The sequence below is a fragment of the Scyliorhinus torazame genome, chromosome 15, assembly GCF_047496885.1.
Source record: "Scyliorhinus torazame isolate Kashiwa2021f chromosome 15, sScyTor2.1, whole genome shotgun sequence".
Lineage (NCBI taxonomy): Eukaryota > Metazoa > Chordata > Chondrichthyes > Carcharhiniformes > Scyliorhinidae > Scyliorhinus > Scyliorhinus torazame.
The window spans coordinates 26,211,881-26,231,738 of record NC_092721.1 but is presented as its reverse complement, the minus strand read 5'-3'; the positions used below and the strand labels follow the sequence as shown (position 1 = coordinate 26,231,738).

The following is a 19,858-nucleotide window of genomic DNA, read 5'->3' as shown; positions in this document are numbered from 1 at the left end:
TCTGCTTTTATTTCAGATTCCAGCATCTGCAGTATTTTGTTTTCACCTTGACCTGCCGCATTCCACGATGCGTCTTCCTGTGGATATTGACTCTATTCTGTGTTACAACACCCTGGGCTAGTGCGTAATCAATTCCAGCCCCACATGCCCCGGAGTCACAACACAAATGAATTAATCAATAATTTGTACAAAAACGTCCTTGGCCCTTGGCTGCCCAATAATTACAGTCACCAGGTTTGTAAATATAAACATGATTACTGTTTATTTATAACAAGGACTATCATCAAATATGCAGTAAACACAACTGGTTAACGACAAGCTAATACCTATTACCCACTTTAACTGCCCTACCCTCTACCCACAAATACAAGACAGACAAACACAGAGGGGTGGAAAGGGGTAATAAGGATGAAGGTCATAAGAGTCTTTGCTTCAGATGGTTGATTTATTTTAGCATATTTTCTTCACAGCAAGCTTGCAAATTAGAACCTTTGGTTTTCAGCCAGTAATGGTCTTCCTTGCAGAGTCGGTCATTCATTCCGTGTCCCTGTAGTTTTGAAAATGTAGTACTCACATGCAGCAGGCTTTCTGGAGAGACACTCTCAACAAAGTGGTCCTTCAGCTCGAGGTTCGCACGCAGGCCTCTATCTTTCTATAGAAAGAATTGATTGGTTCTGCTTTTGCCGTTTAGGAGAGAGAGTTGTTCGGGCCTGAACTTTACCTGCACATAGATTCACCCAGGCTCTCTGCCAGCTCAGAAACACAGCCTCTCTGGGGAGAAATTGAGAGCTTCTTGTCTGCTTCTTGTTGCCATAATCAAAACTGAAATCAAACTCGGGCCTTGGGAATCTGAAAAACATAACAGTGGGATCAGCTGCAATCAACACCTGTTACGGGACAGAGCATAGCCCTCTGGGCAAAGCACAGCCCTCTGGGCAGAGCACAGCCCTCTGGGCAGAGCACAGCCCTCTGGGCAGAGCACAGCCCTCTGGGTAGAGCACAGCCCAGTGGGCCCATTCATTGGCCACCAGCCAAATCAATCAAACCGAGTCCTCACTGATACCGGCCAGTCTGCAATCAGCAGTTTAAACCAGCACAGCCTTCTGGATTCTTCTGTTGAATTGAAGGTACAGGCTTCTTACAAGCTACTTGCCTTAAAGTGAGATGTCCATCAATCATCCATAAATCAAAAGTGCCACAGCAAAATAAAAGAAATGGAAAATAAGGGAAAAAACTGGAAGGACCCGTACCTATATTTATCATTGATGGTTTACGAAATGCTTTATGCCGACTCAATACAATCTATACATATGGGTTTGAGTTTAGTGTTTGGTGAATAGCTCAAATTAAACTGCAGGTAATGTTATTAACTTCTCTGGGACAAGGTTTAGTCCTGCTATCCATTAAGTTCCCAAGTATTATGAGCTGAAGAAACTGGTCGTCATTAGAACACAGAACTCTACTTACATGCGAACAATTCATCAGGATAATGCTTCTTTTTCAAGACGTATTGCACTTGTTGCCAGGGAAAGTGAAGATTTTGACAATGTCATATTCTAACAGTGGCATGCCTTCTGCGGTGCAAGGAATCGATCCACCAAGATGGCACATCAAGGGTGTGATCCATCGGCCACCGGAAAAGCAGCTTGTCGCGGTGCAGAGTGGCCATTGAAAGCCAGGAGACCCCACTCCTGGGATCTACTCAGCTTGCTCACTTTTCAGCAAATCTACATATGAGAGCGAGAGGGGCGGGGGGGGGGGGGGGGCGGAGGGAGGAGGTGGGCGGGGGGGGGGGGGTGTGGGGGGGGAGGGAGGAGGTGGGGGGGAGGGAGGAGGTGGGGGGGGAGGTGGGGGGGAGGGAGGAGGTGGGGAGGGAGGAGGTGGGGGGGGGAGTGCAGGGGGGGGGAGGAGGTGGGGGGAGTGCGGGGGGGGAGGAGGTGGGGGGGGGCGGCGACGGGGCGGGGGGATTATTTCGGAGGCTTCTCGCTACAGTGGGGCCCGCAGTCTTGCGCTCCCCGTGTGGGCCCCTTTTTCAATGCTGGGAAACACCCGGCTAAACACGCTCGCTAGGGCACTTTGTTCCCTTTTGGGAAGATCGCATCCTAGGTGTTTACCAATTAATCAAAGACATAAGCCTTTACTGCTTTATCGCTTCAAACTTTTGTGGAGTCTAATTTGAAATGAGGTAACATGGATGATTACACAGTTCTACATTGCCAGCAGAGGAGCCACTCCAAAAGGGATCATGGGACACACGTCAGACTAAATATCACCCAAATATTGCTTTCAATGTCTTTCAATTTGTACTACATACACAATCTTTCTCATAAAGATAAAAACAGAATGACTCCTGTCAGAGACAGACTGTCACACTGAATTGTAGAGTTTTGTTTTCTGTGTTAGAATTAAGGTGCATATTTGAGACAATGGCCAGAATCCTCCGGTTGTTGCAACACACCCCCTGTCAGCGGGTTTTGCAGTGGAGTGGGGTGTTTACAATGGGAAAACCCATTGACAATCAGCGGGAAGATAGAATCCCGGCAACAGCGTGCTGCCAGGAAACATGTGGGTGGCAGACCAGAGAATCCCGGCCAGCTTTAACTCTCCCTCGAATCTCTGGGGTTGAATTCTCCGCCCCGCCCCGCCACATTTCTGTTTCACCCCGCCGACAGGGTGCTTCGCTACGCCAGCTGGTCAATGGGTTGTCCCATTGTGGGGGGGGCCCCACGCCATCGGGAAACCACGGGCTGACGGCAAAACGGAGCATCCCGCCGGCGGAGAATCCACCCGTGGTTTATCTGAGCAAGATAGATGCAATGTTAATACTGAGTGCAAACAGTAGAAAGACCATTTCCTCGAATTGATGTTCCAAAACTTAGATTTGATGCAATAAATACAGAATTCATTAAAAAAGTTGAATTGAAAAGCAACTTAAAAATAAAGCGTTGAGTTTTTGCTGTTGGCATTAAATACTAACTCAAAACAATCCTTTTTGAAATCTTTTCGCTAGTTTCTATAAGTGGTTTCCTCCTGCACATTGTCCTTGTAAGAGTAAAGTAACCTGCTGGCATTTGCTAATGTTCTTACAAAGGCATTTGTAGGAAATCCACAAGAATAGATTTAGTAGCCCCGTCTTTCTGTTACTCTCTCTAAATCTCTTGGCTTCCACTCCCAGTAACAATGTAGCAGTGATCGGAAATAGCATAACCACATTGAAGCAAACAGATTAGGAATTTAAAATTACTTAATATCCTTCAATTTTAATTTAAAATTTCATAGAGGCTAAAATAAAGATTTTTTTTTGAGTACCCAATTAATGTTTTCCAATTAAGGGGCAATTTAGCGTGGCCAATCCACCGAGCCTGCACATCTTTGGGTTATGGGGGTGAAACCCACGCAAACACGGGGAGAATGTGCAAACGCCACACGGATAGTGACCCAGAGCTGGGATCGAACCTGGGACCTCGGCGCCGTGAGGCAGCAGGGCTAACTCACTGCGCCACCGTGCTGCACTGGCTAAAATAAAGATGAACAAACTTTTAAGATCTTTTTTTTAAAGAAATTTGTGAATTATAATAACATTACTTTTTAAAAATTGTTCATGGGATGTGGGCGTCGTTGGCTGGGACACATTTATTGCCCACCCCTGAGGGCATTTAAGAGTCAACCGCATTGCTGTGGGCCTGGAGTCACATGTAGGCCAGACCAGGTAAGGACAGCAGATTTCCTTCCCTGAAGGACATTAGTGAACCAGATGGATTTTTATGACAATTGTCAATGGTTTCTTTTTTAATTTTAGATTTTTATTGAATTCAAATTCCACCACTGCCATGGCGGGATTTGATGCTGGGTCCCCAGAACATTACGCTAGGTCTCTGGATAACTAGCCCAGTGATAATACCACTATGCCAGCGCCTCTCCTGGAGAATTTGATATTCTATGTGTATTAACACAAGACCAATGAGGGTGTTTTTAATAACATGTAACTTTTTCAAAGGATTTCTTTTTACTATAAATTGAGAGCACCCTTATTTTTTTTCCAATTAAGGGACAATTTAGTGTGGCCAATCCACCTAACCTGCTCATCTTTGGGTTGTGGGGGTGGATTTAATAACACAATTGACAGTGCACGAGGAGAGTTTCATCAATTCAATTGATTTCCAACGATTGTAATCTTTGGGAGGTGAATTATCTCAACAGTGCACCCTCTGGAGAAGCATAGCATTGCTTCTGATTTCCATGATACTCGACATAAGTGCGGATTGCAGGAGTTACTGCTGATTTCAACAGCATGATGTCCTCAAACATTGACAGTTTCTTGGTCATTATGCCACAAAATCTGGGGATTGGTTTTGTGGGAAAAGTGTCTGGTGTTCATTTAACCTCTGCAAATTTAATGTACTATTAAAACAAAACTACCGCTCGACGGGAGTAACAATAATTTCATTCCGATTCACACAAGTTGCTTACAGAAGACCACTGAATTATGACGTTAATTCCGATGAGTGACTTTGGTTTTGTCTCCTGAGTAGGAATCAATTTCACTGTTCTATAATATTCACACGAGGTTATAATTAAATAATGCTTGTATTAATTAAAACCTAAAAAATGTTCAATTTACTATTAATGAATACTATTGCAAGCGCAGAGGGTGCTGCAATACATCTTATTAATTTATTTCGGATGGAAAACACGCCTTTCTGGCAAGGAGTCTGGCAGCCATCTTGGAAATGCCACAAAATGGCCATCATCAATTGTATTGAGCCGAACAGAATTATTCCCCACATGCATCAGTACGGATGGGGGGGAATTTAAATTATCCACTTCTGCTACCTTTGATTTTTTTTTCCCAGCAGTAAGTAATCACAGACTTAGCTGCAAAGTTAAAGCAGAGTCAGATACAAAGTTAGTAGCACAACTATAAAAGCGAAATGTAGATGCTGAAATTCCAAAATAGAAACAGAAAATGCTGGAACTGCTCAGCAGATCATGCAGCACCTTTGGAGAGAAAAAACGTTGTTTATGTTTTAGGTCTGTGAACTTTCTTCAGAACTCATCAGGTTAGGAGCAGATTGGAAATTTAACTAATGACTGTTGTATCAGATTATGGCCAGGAGACATGTGTAATACCGTGAGCAATTCTAGCCATCTAACCAAGGGACACATGTTAGCGCATTTAAGTGGGATAGAGGCAAGCAGCATAGAGGGCTTGATTTAACCATGGCTCGGATCTTCGCAGGCCCCTCAACCGATTCCCTCACAATGTACTTAACCTTCTCCGGAAACAAAAACTTGATTAGACCAACCTGACTGGGGGTCTCTCACCGCCCCCCCCCCACCCCCCCACCCCCACCCCACCCCTCCAACCTGGAGTCAGTTATTCACATCATGAAGGATTATCCCGCACCCACATCAAATACCTAGGCCCAAGGCCCACCCAAGATGGCTGCCAACCCCAGCAAAAGGTGAGACAAAAAAAAAAGCCCTAGTCACCTCAGAGAAATGCCCCTCCCCCATCCCATCCCTCCAACCATGCCTCCCCTCCCCTCCCCTGAACCTACAGACCACCTCCCAGAAAAAAATGCTCGCTCCTCACCATCCCCATCCCCCCACCAAACAAACAAACCTTGGCTGAACAGGTCCAACAGGCCGCAGCTCCTCACCCCACCGCTAGCTAAAACCTTGCTGCTGGCAAGGTAGCCTCCCCTCAGGGTAAATATTAAGGAATAAAGAAAAAAAGCTCCCACGCCTGCCCCCGTACATATAAAAAACAAAATCCAACACCCCCGCAGTGTTCAAATTCCCACGAGAACCATGTATTTCCATTACTATTACCATAACCATTACCCCCTATCTACATTGGATCCCCCCCATATAACATATGCAAACCCCGAATAACAAATATGTACAGTAAACATGAAATCATAAACCCAACCCACAACAACCATAACAGTTCCCCAGAACCTTTTCAACTGAGTCCAAGACTGTATTCTTTAAAAAAGGCTCTGCCTCCCTGACATGTTGAAATAGTGGTCTTTTGGCCTGGATGTCACCCGAAGCCTCGCTGCGTCCATCACCCTGAACCTCACTCCACTCTGGTGCAACACCACTTTTGCCTCATTAAGGGCCGCCCAACCTCTTCGCCAGCTCCACTCTGACGTCTAATCCGAATTTTGCTCCCCTCCCATCTCGATTCCCTGTGGCCCACTTCAGGAGCTTCTCCTTCTCTCAGAAGCTGTGGAATCTTACAACCACTGTGCGTGTTGGCTCGTTCGCCCAAGGCTGCTGTCGGAGCGTTCGGTGGGCCCTACCCAACTCTGGAGGGGACATCTGACCAGCACTCCCCATCAGCTTCCCGAACATCTGAGAAAAATACTCAGTGGGATTAGGGCCCTTCGTCCCCTCCGGCAACCCCACGATTCTGTGGTCTTGTCTTCTTGACCTGTTCTCTAGGTCATCCACTTTCGCCTTAAGGATCTTGTTTCTCTCCCCCACCAACAGGATTTCTGCCCCAGCGAGGCAATTTGATCACTGCGCCTTGACAAGGTTTCCTCGTTTCCCTTCACCACTTTGCTCTCCTCCCTTTTACACAGCCTCCAAGGTTTTCTCCACCTTCTCCTGAGCGCCACGCGGACTCCCCAAATCCATCGAAGGGTTCCCCCTCGTAACTTTCTTTCCACCGGCCGTTTTTGAAATTTTCAACATTATTTTGTCAATGGGTTCACTAAAACTTTAGCTAGGCCGGGTTTGTTCACTTGAACTCCCCGGGAACCGGGCAAAAAGCGGCCAAGAAAACAAGTGCCCTGGCACGGGCTACCTAGTATGCGACCTTTTCCTTCATGCTGACACCAGAGGCCCCAGCCTCCTGGGAATTATCCTGCTCCCCAGCGAGAAATCACGCGGGCGTCGTTTAGTACTGCTTTTTTAAAATGTGAAACTGGCACAGTGGTTGCTGAGGGGAACGGAAGAGGTGATTAACCATTTCCACTTTCGGCCGTGCAGCTCAGGAGCACAGGAGCTGCTGCCAGAGAACTCGGGGGTGTATGTGTGGGGAGTGTTGGGGGTGGCTGGGGGGTGGGGGTGGGGTGTTGGCTTAGTTGGGGGGCTGAAGAGTTCCAGGTCGGGTGCAGCCCCTGGGCCGGGGTGGGGGATGGAGTTTTTCATCCGTGAGGCCTTCAAGCCATTTTAAAATATTGTGGCGATCCACAACAGGGGAAACTACTGCTGCTGCTTGTCTGTCCTACCAAACGCAGCCGGGACAGACCCCTGTTCTTGGTTATATGCTGAAGATCACCTTAACTCCCTGTGACTGTGAGCAGCCTCTAGCTTCACAGCTGAAGGCTGTCACTGACAAGGAATTGGCCTGGTTAGTTGTGCGAGTACTTCACAGCTCTCAAGTGGCCTCTCCTGGGTACATGTTCCATTTTTCAGATGCTGATTCTTGTATTACAGTTCAATCAAACCTTGAAGCCTGAACAGTTTACCTGATCTCCAGAAGCGTCAGCACCATAGAGGCAGCAGCCAACAATCAAATACTCTAGAGGTGGGCTTCAGCAACGGGGATATCCTTGTGACCAGAGGGTGAGTGCGTGGATCAGGAGAGGGGACCTGAACACGGCCTCCCTAATGTTCCCAGCAGAGGTCTGGGGCCTGAGGTCTAGAGGCTCCTGCTGTGTCTGGGGGTGAGGGTGCAGAGTGAGGTTCTCCAGCACAATTGGCTCGCTGGATGGCACTCTGAGAGAAGACAGAACACATAAGGATGGGGGAGCTTGGGCTATTTGAGTGTCCCGGGGTGGAAACCCTAACTGATTGTCTCTCTCCTTCTCAATTCCTTACAGATACCAAAATGGCTGGTGTTGTCGATCCCACAGAGGCTGCTCTCTCATTGCTGGTGGCAGCCCAGGTGGCCGGTGAAGGCAGTAGCGTCGGCGGTACATGGAGGTACACCCCATGTACAGGGGGCCACCCATTCGGCCAAGGAGGAAGCCAGAGGGGGACGCCAGTGATGACACAAGATATACGGGCGTTGATGGTCTTTCGAGAAGATGACGGACAGCATGTGCTGCAGGAGACTCCATATCAACAAAGAGACAGTGCGGCACCTGTGCCATGTCCTTGTGGACTTGGCACCCCGTGCCGGAGGACAATAGCTCTCGCTTGCCATGAAGGTCACTGTAGCCCTAAACTGCTATGCAATCTGTTCATTCCAGGTCACGAGTGGGGACTTGTGCGGCATTTCACAAGCTACAGCCTACACGATGCATCCGTGAGGTCACCGGTGCCCTGTACGCCTTGGCAGCAGACTATATCAACTTTGAGCTGGACCAAGCCCACCAAGATCGGATGTGGGGAGGGTGTGAGGTATCAGCCAGTGATTTGTGGTGGGGAATTTGAGGGGTGGAAGGCAGACCTGATGCCAGGGGAGATGTGATAACTTATCCTTGCAGTTTTGTGGATATCCCAGGCGGTACTGTTGGCCTGCTGTTGGCCCTCTGACCCGCTTGGGGCAACAGGATGCCCCATCTCTCATTCATTGCGTCGAGAAGCCTAACCAGGTCGGCATTCTCAAAGTGAGGTTCAGGTCTATGTGTTGCCCTGCTTGTGTGCTGGGAGTGAATGGTGAGAGTGTGTTTAAAAACAGCATCAAGACGCTGAGGTGTGAGTCTGCAAATCAGACCTCAAGACAGCCAGTAATGGCGAGACGCTCGTGGGGCCTCATTATCAGCACTAAGTACTGTTAAATACAGGCCACGATCTTGCCAATGTGGCCTTCGAGAGGAATTGTTCAAAAGAATTCAAGGAAAAGTAAATAAAGTGTTCTGAGTTAAAGAGACAATTGCAGTAACCAGATTTAAAGTGCGAAAGCAGACTTCAGAGGTAAATAAACACTTGATGTCATTTTAATACAGTCTGGGAATTGAGAGTTGAACTAATTGTGAAAAATTTCTATAGTAGCCAAGACAAAGAAATCGTAAAGGTGGTGGTGTAAAACGTGGACTGGATTTGCTGTTTTTTTTTAAATATAAATTTAAAGTACCGAATTATTTTTTTCCAATTAAGGGGAAATTTAGCATGGTCAATTCACCTACCCTGCACATCTATTTTGGGTGTGGGGGTGAGACCCACGCAGACACGGGGAGAATGTGCAAACTCCACACGGAAGTGATCCGGGGCAAGGATCAAACCCGGGCCCTGGTGCCGTGAGGCAGCAGTGCTAACTACTGCACCACTGTTCTGCCCCTGGATTTGCTGTTAAAAGTGGAGTGGAATCTTTGTTTAAAAGAGTCATTTGTAAACCCTGGACTGGATTTCGGAATGCAACCCACTAAGGGAAAGCATTATTCTGAAATAAGATTTTAGAGAGTGTCTTTGGAGTGGAGTTTGGAAACTCTCATGTGACAATCTGGGGAGATTTTGAGGTGAAATCCACAGATACTAACATGGGTTCAGAGCAGAGTGCATGTATTTGCTCACAGTCATCGTGTGTGCTCAAGAGGGACTTTGTGTGTTAATGAGACCCTTGTAGCTTTAGATGTACTTTGTAATCTGTGTTCAACTTAAAATCTGTGTGTAATTGTTCAGCTAAATGGGGAAGGGGTATTGTATCATAACCCAATTTTTTCATGTTTAATAAATATTTTTTCTTGTTAAAACTAATTAGCAGTCCTGTGACACTGTTTCTCCACGTTTTATTAAAAAAAAGTAAATGGTACCATATTTTGAGCCAGAGTTCCATTCTGGGATCTTCATATCCAGTTAAAACATCAACTCGGATTGTAACATATTATTCTTTATTATTTTCTTCCTGTATCCTAATTGGGATCATCTGCAAAGTTGAGGCTTTACTTATTGTATATTTGTCCAGGTAATTGTATCCTAAAAATAACAAGGATCCCAAGACTAGTCTGTTATGTTCGTGTAATATGACAATAAATGAATCCGTGTACAACAGAACATCTAGTTGAAGGCTAGTTATTAGAATAAACTCTGGGTAAACTAAACTATTGCTCACCAAACTGTAGATCTTTTAACCATGCCACTAACAGCTCCTGGAACTCTGATCAAGACTCGCTTTTTCTGGTTTCAGTGTCATGCTCCTCTTGCATGACACCTAGTGGTTGGAGGCTATAACCTCCTGTTATATACACTTGTTATCTACACTGTTATTGCATATCATTACATAGCCCCAGTAATTTCTTGCTTATAACCTCTTTCCAGCCTGAAACGTTATCACTAATGGTCGCTCACTATTAGGTTTGCAGGCTGAATCCGTCACTATCAACATCCTGGGGGTTCAATTGACCAGAAAGTGAACTGGCGTCCACAAAGCCTGTCCACCATCTTCAAGGCAGAGGCCAGGAATGTGATGGAATAATATCCATTTGGATGAGTGCAGCTCCAGCAACACTCAAAAAGCTCAACATCATCCAGGGCGAAGCAGCCTATTTGATCAGCATTCCATTCACCACCTCCATCATTCACTTCCCTCCACCACTGGCACGCAATGGCAGCGAAGTGTACCATGTACGAGATGCACTGCAGCAGTGTCCAATCTCCTGTGGCAGCACCTTCTAAACCCGTGAGCCCTACTAGCAGGACAAGGGTAGAAAAATCAAGGGAACACAATCACCTTCAAGCCGCTTACCGTCCTGACTTGCAACTGAATCACAGTCGCTGGGTCAACTACCTTCCCAAACAGCACTTTAGATGCATCCACCTTACATGGGCAGCAGTGGTTCAGGATGTGGCTCACTGCAATTAGGCAATTTAAGAATGGGCAATAATGCTTGTCGTTCCAGCAATGCTCACATCTAATGAAGAAATAAAATGAAGGCAATGCAGAACAGCAGGTGAATATCTGCTGCCGATAGCAAGTGGCACTGACTGGTAAGTGGGCAGTAACACTACCTGATATAAAGTGTTACTGCAGCCTGCCACTTCAGTTTAAATCAACCAATATTGGGCCACTTTATTCTGAGTCATTAACTGCACACAATATAGCCATGCCTGCTCCATTTCCTACTTTTCTTTGTTCAATAACTACTTTTTAAATTTCCATGTTATAAAGGATAAACCATATTCAGTGTCAGAATAGCTCATCAGTAGTCTCACCCCAGAGTGGGTCATGAATTATACTCCACTCAAGGACTTGAGTGCCTATTCAAGTACTGCACTGAGGAAATACTGTGTTTGGATTTGCCATTTTTAGATGAGGTATGCCTTGATTTTCTGTTCAGAAGAAAATAAAAATGGACATATTGGGCCATTAGAAAAGACCTATTGTCCTGGCTAAGATTTTTCCCTCAGTTACACAGATTAGAACCATAGAATTGCAACAGTGTAGAGGGAAGTCATTCAGCCCTTCGAGTCAGCACCGACCCTCTGAAAGAGCACCCTACCCAGGCCCACACCCCCACCCTATCCCTGTAATCCCACCTAACCTGCACAGCTTTGGACCCTAAGGGGCAGTTTTAGCCGGGCCAATCCATCTGATCTGCACATTTTTGGACTACGGGAGTAAACCGGAGCACTCAAAGGAAACTCACACAGACACAGGGAGAAAGTTCCTTTGGGGGGTCTGCCTATTAAGAAGGTCCCTGTGGGGGGGTCCCCCTATTAAGGGAGTCCCTGGGAGGGGGGGGGGGTCCAGCTCGTGTCACGCCCGTACTTGGGGGAAGAGGTTAAGCACGCAGAAAATCCGGGAGTGGGGTCTGATTTGTAATGCGTGGGGCTGGTGAGGAGGTGGGGGACTTCGTTATCATGCCGCCTGTTTAAAATGTCGGCCTGAAAGCGGGATTCACTTGATCCCTCCTATTCCCCGCCATGCATCAATTTGCATGGCGAGCAATACTGAATTGCTTTCTGATTCGTGCTCCCAGGGGGAACGTAAATCAGTAGTAATTCTCCTCAGGCGGGAGAACGTCTCCCAAACGGAGAATCTCTTCCTCTGCTTTTCCAGTGCCTGAGGTTGCTCCTAGTCCATCTCAAGTTAAATCAAGGGCTGTGCAACCAGCTGGTTGCAAGCACCAATACCACTTATTAACAAGGTGAAGACACAAGTTAACACAGGAGCTATTTTATCAAGAAAAAAATAAATAGTAAATGACAGGAAGCAAAGAGATTAGTCAAGGTTCAGATATTTTCAGAAACCACTTGAGGGCTGTGTTCAGAATTTACAATATCTGACGGGATCAAAGCCTTTTCATCATTCTTAGTAAATAGTATTGTGGCAAATTCCAAGTCGGCAAGTATTTTTTCATCGGCATTCCTGTCTCTGTTTGAATGTCCTTCTTGTGGAAGGATTGTGATCTGCTTAGCTACATGAAAAAAGGATCTGTGCAGTCAGGAAAAGGAGATATCGCTGATTTTTACTCGCTGAACCTCTACAAACATCTCATCGATCAGAAACATGTGAAAACGTACTACTTCACTTTGCATTATAGTCTGTTGACTTTTACTTTCTGCCATGACAAAGCTGATTGGGTGAGCGACGTCGGGGATTTAATGACTGACTGACATGTTGCATCCATGACGCGCTGGTCTCACAGTTTCATCGTACATGCATGGCAACTGCGCCAAATCTTGCGATTGAAGTTATTCAAATCAGATTATAAAAACATTAACCAGCTCCCTTATAGTGGCAAGAAGTCCTTTTGACATAATAAATGGTTTCCTGATATAATTTAAAGAATATTAGGTGATCTGGTCGGTCCCTACATGTCGAATATATGCTCCATCCTGTAAGCAAGTGAAACCACATATGTTGACACAAAATGCACTTTGTGCTCGATTACCCACAACATTACTGGTCAGTCAGGATGTAGCTCAATTAGTTTGGGCTGTGATTTATCCTGCTTGCTAAGCACTTTTGGCCAGAAAGGCATGCCAGGGTTTCACAATTAGATCAAAAGATCAATCCTAAGGTACCATTTTCTCCTGACCCCACTGCTGTAATAAAGTGACTGCTATTCCCTTGGGTCCTACTCCAAACCCATGTACTGATATTTCTAAATTAGCTGACTCCCTGACCTTGCTAGTAATTGCATTAGTTTATCAATATTTGACACAATTTAAAGCTCTCTGATATGTTGCGTGGTGTTTATCTCCCAACAGCTCCAAGGGAAAAAAAGATCCCAAGCATCACCATTCAGAACAGCACCACGCAAAATAACAATGAGGTCCGTGACACGTGGGACGGTTTAATCGTATTTTAGTCCTTCACATCAAATATTTACAATTTCTTCAAAGATTGGCACGCATGTTCTTCTTGTGCAGCTGCTCAATCTCGTCACCTTTTCTTTTATAAAATAGTAGTATTATCTTTAAGAAGTCATGCAGTTAAATATGAGAGGATTCTTTAAACAGTGGCTGCGCAAATCATTTATTGGCGCTTTGAAGTGCAACTTCTGCTCCAGAGCAAAACGCAGCCAAATGACACTGAATCTCTTCAGATAACACCTAGTTAGAGGAGGTTGAATAGAAAGTTTCAATCTGCTTCTCCCAACACTTTACAGTATTCAGTGCTAAAAATGCACCGAAGGTGTGATCTAGTCTTATAGATGGTAAGACAAGTGTCTTCGACAGAGAGGGGGGTCTATTTTAAACCAAACTATCAGGGTTGAAATGGACTGGATTAGTTGCAACACCAAGTTGTTCATCCTGCTTGTTTTATTTTCCATTGATGCTGGAAGAGTGCATTTTGTTAGATGTAAACCCAAAAATCCATTCAATGCTGCAGGTTTGGAGCTGGTGAATTAGGCTAAAAATTGCCCTAATGATTTCATGTTTGAGTCCCAGGGCTGCCTGTTACTCAAATCTTCCCGAGACTGTTAACAGTGGTCGATACCAGTTTATAGGTTGTTTCTTGGCTGAAGCAATATAATCCGGCTGCAATTGTATTGTCCTGGCACAATGTTGCTTCAGTTGGTGGTGAGATTTGTGGGTCAGTTTGCTCAGTTCAGGCTGGGGAGACTGACCCAAGCTTCCCTTGAATTCAGAGGCGGATTTGCAATGAAACTCACTGTGCCAAGGTACAGGGCCTTGATCAATGGGGGCTTTGTGCCGGACTGTGACTGTGGGCACCAATCAAAGCCTGATAACCTTGCAGTGCTGAACCTATCAATAGGTGGCATGGTAGCACAGTGGTTAGCACTGTTGTTTCACAGCGCCAGGGTCCCAGGTTCGATTCCCGGCTTGGGTCACTGTCTGTGCGGAGTCTGCACGTTCTCCCCGTGTCTGCGTGGATTTCCTCCGGGTGCTCCGGTTTCCTCCCACAGTCCAAAGACGTGCAGGTTAGGTAAATTGGATATTCTGAATTCTCCCTCAGTGTACCCGAACAGGCGCTGGAGTGTGGTGACTAGGGGCTTTTCACAGTAACTTCATTGCAGTGTTAATGTAAGCCTACTTGTGACAATAAAGATTATTATTATTAGCAGGCAATGGAGAGCAACATCAGATTTTGATCGGTCTAGTCTGTCGTGATATGTATATATGGAGACGTGTAAAGGGTTAATTGCAACATCATAGTATATGACAACCACTAGATGGCAGCACTAGATTCCTGCATAAATATAAGAACTCAAAGGACACCTTCGAACCAGGAGTGACTAGACAGCAGTGTTAGAGAGATAGATAACAGCCTAGTTAGCACGTGCAGTTAAAATAGTTAATAATTTATTCTGAATTACTTGATCACTAGTTAGAGTTCTGTAAGAGTGTGCAAACTCAATATTCATCAATTTGTTATTCATCAAATCTGTTTTATGATTTAAGTGGAAGATTGGTGGTTTCTTGAGAATCACACCATCAGACCATTCAAGATATATAAAGCAAAGAGTAACGGTATATTACCAAAGAGTAGTATAACAGAGTCCCCTTAGAGTTGGGAGAGTCCACTTAGAGTCGGGAAACAGGCTGGTCTGAACGTTGAGGCGAGATGTGAGACGCCGGGCGAAAGCTACGAGCCAAGGTGAGTCAGCCGGTCAACAGCATTGAGCAGCGAGGGGAGCAGGTGGGGGGCGACTCGACCCTCAGGCCTGAGGAAGACAGGCCAGTCAGCAACAGTGAGGTACGGGCGAAAGCCATGACCAAGGTGAGCCATGTTGGTCATCAGGCATCGAGCCATGAGTGGAGCAGGAGAGGGTCGGCCCAGCCAGGGCTGAGGGCAGGCCAGCCAGCAACAGTGAGGGGTGACGCTCCGAATCGAGCCTTACCCACATTAGGAGACGATGATTGAGGCAGGCAGCTGTCTCAAAGGCCCAGGCGAGCGAGGTTGGTGAGAAAACAAAAACACGAGCATTTTGAAAATAATCAGGTCTTTTGTGAAATTGGTGCTTTATTTACCAAAAAGGGTATTCTTAAAGCAATCACCTTTTTGGAAAAGCATTGACACCAAGGCAATATTTTCCCCATGTGTGACCCTACTTGTTAATTCTAAGGGATATTTACTGGCTAAGTTCTGAGGGCTGTGATTGATTTTAGGATTGTGTTGCTTCTCCAGTAATGCATATTGTAGACTCTTTACAAAAAAACTAGAAAGCTGCAAATGCCCCACCATCTTTCATTCAATTTATTGCTTTCATTTTAGTAAATGGCCCATTATTGAGCAGATTTGTGAAGATCAACATTGGAGGGGTAATCTATAGTCATGCTTGTAAAGCGAATTGGACATAAGCCTTTAACAAATTTGACCCATTTCAAATATAGTTATCTCCACTGGCTGTTAGTTGTACAGTTGCTATTTATTAATTATTTTGGATAGTGTCAATCTTGTTCCTACTGGACATGGACCAATAGCAAAAAAATGTTCTCAAATAGCTTTTCCTTTATTCTTTAATGGGATGTGGGTGGCAGTGGAAAGAACAGCATTTGTGTCTTTTTCATAATTGTCCTTGAACTGAATGGCTTGTTAGGTCACGCCAGAAGGCAGTTAAAAGAGAACCATATTGCTGTAGGTCTGGAGTCACATGTAGGCCAGACCACAGAACACAGAACATACAGTGCAGAAGGTGGCCATTTGGCCCATCGAGACTGCACCGACCCACTTAAGCCCTCAGTTCCACCTTATTCCCGTAACCCAATAACCCCTCCTAACCTTTTTGGTGACTAAGGTAATTTATCATGGCCAATCACCTAACCTGTACGTCTTTGGACTGTGGGAGGAAACCGGACTGGGTTGCACCAATAGTTAATCCAAATACGTTAGATGGATTAAAATCAATTTTAACTCTGGGTAACTACTGTACACACCCAGGCCGACTCCACATAGGGCTCCCACCCCATCCCCCTGGCCACTCCCAACAGAACTCCCCCAACCCCCTGACTGTCCAGGAATTTCTCTCCTCTCTTTAACTAACACTCACATGAGATTTGCCCCAACATCATGGGGACTCTTTCTCCCTTTTGCTCCCCCCCCCCAACATTGATCAGACCTCATTCTCCCCCCAAGGCCCAACCCCACCTGAGGTCCACTCACCCCATCGCCGAGGACCAACAATCTACCACCCCAAAGCCCGCTTGCCAGCCCCTGCCACGGCTTCCAGGTCTAATCTGGCACAAAGCCTGACCCACCTGAGTCCCACCACCCCTTACCTGGGCCATACCCAACCCAGTCCAAGGCCTGACACCCTTCCTCCATGCTCTCTCAGGCCAGATCCAACTTGATTTTACTTGAAGCATAAGCACCACACCCCCAGGCTTGACCTGACCCAAGTCCTGATCCCTCACCCCCGAACCTCCAACCCCCACGGCCCCTCCCTGGCCTCCCCAAGCCTTCGTCCTCTGAATCGCTGTGACCTCTGACTCCCTGACCGCCTTCCACTCCCAACGTCTGACAGTCTCCTGATCTCTGACCCTGATCTCTGATCCCCGACCGCTGATCACGACCCCCCCCCCCCTCCCCAAATCCTATCTATCTATATTAGACTCACTTTCTTCCTGGCCTGACAAGGACCGTTAAAATTTCAATATAACTTCAAGCTTACCTAGTTAAAAGAGGACTTGGCCTCTTTCCTTTCAACGCAGCTGCATGTCGACACTGGGCCCTGCGGGGTGCTGCACCGGCTGATCCCACCCGGCCTGAGCCGGAATGTCGGGCAAAGTGGGCTGGGGAAAGAAAATCAGGTAAAATATTGAGCACATGGTGGCAATCCGATGCTCTTTGTCATTCCGGGGACGTTCAATGTGTGGATGAAGGGAATAGGAAAAAAATGAAAAGAACTATGAAATAAATGAATACAGTGCCTTTCATGACCTTGGGATGACCCAAAGCGCTTTACAACCAAAGGAGTATTTTTGGAGTGTAATGTTCTTCCACTGTTGTAATGTGAGAAATGCTGCAGCCAGTTTCACACAGCAAGGTCCCACAAATAGCAATGTGATCATGATTAGATAGATTGCTTTTTTCAGCTTTTCGTTGAGGGATCAATATTGGCCAGGACTGTTACGAGCAGTCGATTTCATCCCCTCGTACATGAATCACAAAAGGTTAGTATGCAGGTACAGCAAGTCATTAGAAAGGCAAGTAGAAGATTGGCCTTCATTGAAAGGGCATAGAATATGAAAATAGGGAAGTCTTGTTCCAATTGTGGTGAGACCACAGTTTGGTCCCCTTATTTGAGAAGTATTTCTATACTTGCATTGGAAGCAGTTCAGAGAAGGTTCACTCGGTTGATTCTTGGAATGAAGGCGTTGGCTTATATGGAAAGGTTGAGCAGGTTGGGTCTATAAAGTAAAGTTGCCATAGTTCCAGCTGACCATAGGCTGCTTTCCCCTTTGAGGGGTGGTAATTTAACACTTCAGGCGAGGGGCAAGGTAGAGAAGGTGGGCCTTCATGAATAACCTCCCAGCCAGTACAGGAATTGAACCAATGCAGTTGGACTTGCTCTGCATCACGAAACAGCTGTCTAGCCAACTGATCTTGGATCGATATTTTTGGGAGAAGAATGAGAGGTGGCAGCCATGCGTACCATCTACAAGATGCACTGCAGTAACTCACCAAGGTTCCTCAGACAGCACCTTCCAATCCCCCCACCACTACCATCTAGAAGGACAAGAGCAGCAGATACCTGGGAACACCACCACCTGCAGGTTCCTCTCCAAGTCACTCACCATCCTGACTTGGAAATATATCGCCGTTCTTTCACTGTCACTGGGGCAACATCCTGGAACTCCCTCCCTAACAGCACAGTGGGTGTACTTACACCTCAAAGAGTGCAGCGGTTCAAGAAGGCAACTCACCACCACTTTCTGAAGGGCACCTTGGGATGGGTAATTATTTGTCATTGGCAAATAGGGTTTGTCATTGGCAAATAGGGTTAAGGAAAATCCCAAGGCTTTTTACATGTACATAAAAAGCAAGAGGGTAGCCAGGGAAAGGGTTGGCCGCTGAAGGACAGGGGAGGGAATCTATGTGTGGAGCCAGAGGAAATGGGCGAGGTACTAAATGAATACTTTGCATCAGTATTCACCAAAGAGAAGGAATTGGTAGATGTTGAGTCTGGAGAAGGGTGTGTAGAGAGCCTGGGTTACATTGAGATCCAAAAAGACGAGGTGTTGGGCGTCTTGAAAAATATTAAGGAGGATAAGTCCCCAGGGCCTGATGGGATCTACCCCAAAATACTGAAGGAGGCAAGAGAGGAAATTGCTGAGGCCTTGACAGAAGTCTTTGGGTCCTCACTGTCTTCAGGTGATGTCCCGGAGGACTGGAGAGTAGCCAATGTTGTTCCTTTGTTTAAGAAGGATAGCAAGGATAATCCAGGGAACTACAGGCTGGTGAGCCTTACGTCAGTGGTAGGGAAATTACTGGAGAGAATTCTTCGAGACAGGGTCTACTCCCATTTGGAAGCAAGGGGTCATATTAGCGAGAGGCAGCACGGTTTTGTGAAGGGGAGGTCATGTCTCACTAACTTGATAGAGTTTTTTGAGGAGGTCACAAAGATGATTGATGCAGGTAGGACAGTGGATGTTGTCTATATGGACTTCAGTAAGGCCTTTGACAAGGTCCCTCATGGCAAACTGGTACAGAAGGTGAAGTCACACGGGATCAAAGGTGAGCTGGCAAGATGGATACAGCACTGGCTAGGTCATAGAAGGCAGAGAGTAGCAACGGAAGGGTGCTTTTCTGATTGGAGGGCTGTGACTAGTGGTGTTCCGCAGGGATCAGTGCTGGGACCTTTGCTGTTCGTAGTATATATCAATGATTTGGAAGAAAATGTAACTGATCTGATTAGTAAGTTTGCGGACGACACAAAGGTTGGTGGATTTGCGGAGAGCGATGAGGACTGTCAGAGGATACAGCAGGATTTAGATTGTCTGGCGACTTGGGTGGCGAGATGGCAGATGGAGTTTAATTTGGACAAATGTGAGGTAATGCATTTTGGAAAGTCTAATACAGGTAGGGAATATACAGTGAATGGTAGAGTATTGACAGGGAGATCTTGGTGTACAGGTCCACAGGTCACTGAAAGGGGCAACACGGGTAGAGAAAGTAGTCAAGAAGGCATACGGCATGCTTACCTTCATTGGCCGGGGCATTGAGTATAAAAATTGGCAAATCATGTTGCAGCTGTATAGAACCTTAGTTAGGCCACACTTGGAGTATAATGTTCAATTCTGGTCGCCACACTACCAAAAGGATGTGGAGGTGGTCTGCTCACCTGTAGTACCAATTGAGGCCCTTAAATGGACAATTACGTTCCACTGAAGGAATCCTCCCACCGACAGTGGGATTTTATTCTCCCCTGGGAGAGCCAGTGAAATTACCTGGTGGTCTTGTCACGCTCTGAGGTGGTGGTGGGGGGGGGGGGGGGGGGGGGAGAAGGGGGGGATTCACTCACATTTTAGCACCCTTCTCCCTCTG

The 19,858-nt window shown here is 46.3% G+C and overlaps 1 long non-coding RNA gene across 1 annotated transcript in view; it reads right to left on the bottom strand.

Annotated features, from left to right (window-relative positions):
* Positions 1 to 236: 236 nt before the first annotated feature.
* LOC140391370 (uncharacterized) overlaps positions 237 to 19,858 on the bottom strand; it is a 159,956-nt gene continuing 140,334 nt past the window's right edge. The window contains exons 3-4 of the long non-coding RNA XR_011935016.1: positions 16,983 to 17,103; positions 237 to 849 (exon numbers count right to left, since the gene is read on the bottom strand). This is a non-coding gene — a long non-coding RNA (uncharacterized lncRNA). The remainder of the gene's footprint in view (positions 850 to 16,982; positions 17,104 to 19,858) is intronic.